The sequence below is a fragment of the Lipotes vexillifer genome, unplaced genomic scaffold, assembly GCF_000442215.2.
Source record: "Lipotes vexillifer unplaced genomic scaffold, Lipotes_vexillifer_v1.1 scaffold2745, whole genome shotgun sequence".
NCBI lineage: Eukaryota > Metazoa > Chordata > Mammalia > Artiodactyla > Lipotidae > Lipotes > Lipotes vexillifer.
Genome location: NW_006791936.1, coordinates 64,396 through 65,960, shown reverse-complemented (window position 1 = coordinate 65,960; position 1,565 = coordinate 64,396).

The window sequence follows — 1,565 nt, the reverse complement described above, 5'->3', positions numbered from 1 at the left end:
CATGCTGTAGGACTGAGCTGGCTGCCTGGCAGGGTGGGCGCAGGCACACAGGCCGGCAGGGCAGTTGTTGCAGAACCTAGGAGACACCTGTTACATAACTTCATTTCACATTTTAACTATAGAGTCAGGAACACCTCTGCATACTTCTTGATTTTCAGCCCTCTGCACATTCACCCTCGCACACTCAAGTTCATATTCCCACATAGATCCATTCATGACCCATTACATAGGGTCACCACACAACACACACAGACAAACCATTACAAGCTGTCAATCACCATGAAATACGTCTTCACCCACACACACACACACACACACACACAGACACTCCAATACACGAACAAACATGCTCACATTGTCTTTCTTCTTCATGTGCATCACCCCAGAGCACACAGTTCAGAGCCTCCCCAGGCTTCTGCAACATTCCAGCATATTATCGGCCCCTTGACCATGAGTGAATTTCCAAGCAGAAAGATCTCCTGATGAAGGAGACGATGCTGAGGCCTTTGAAAGAAGGCTGCCTTCCTCAGGGAAGAATATAGTTACATTTTCCAAACAAAGAAATTCCCTAGAAGGTAGTATAGTGCAAGAAAAAGAACACACACACATATCCTGGAGCCTGGCAGGGCTGGGTTAAATCTGCTCTTCCTCACTTTTTCCTTAAGTAACCTTAATGAATGGGATCTTTCGAAGCTGTAAAATGAGAATAGCTCCGACTTCAGGGCCTGAATTAAAAACTCGATCAGAGATTCTGACAGTCATGGAAGGACTGCCCCTTCCTCATCCTCCCAGGATACAGCCCCTTGAACAGGGAGGGCATCTCTCAGTGGCCCAGGTTTGGCACACACCCTGCCGTGCCCCAGGTGATCCCCAGGCAGCGATGGATTTTAGCAGAGAGGCACTAGCTCCAGCCAGCAGGATTCCTTTGTCCGGAGCCCTGTCTGTTGATGTGGCCAGCCCCAGAGAGTCAGCTCGGCCTTTCCCTGCATATGTGCGCATGGGCCTCAGCCTGGTGTTCATTCACAGATGCCTGGCACAGAAGATGCAGTGGGCTTAGCCTGTGTCCAGGTTCTGCTGAGACCTCCTTTGTCCCAATTGTCCCTTCTGCCTTTGTGTGTGTGTGTACATGTGTGTGTGTGACTGTGTGTGTGTGTGTTTGTATATGAGAGTCAGAGGTTTGGAGGAAGAGAAAGAGTGATGCTAATGTCTGTCAGGGAACAGTACCATTTCCAATGCCCAGGATAATCATTTCATTGTACATGTGGCTCCGAGAGGACATGTTCCTATGTCCTCTGTTGGTAGATGCAATACTACATAATGCATGCTTGAGATAGCAGATTCCACACCCCAAAAAATATGTTCTGGATAGTAAGGGCTTAGGCCAGAAAAGATGGACTGGATGTAACACCGAAACTCATGGAACTTCAGAAATTCCCATTTTCTCTAGTTACGCAGGCATTGTTACGGCCACAAGTGGGTTTGAGTTCTTCAGCTAATCCAAGCCAAACCATTGAAAAGTATCTACAGAGTTGGATGCAGTAGGCAGAGAAGAGGATGTGAAGCAG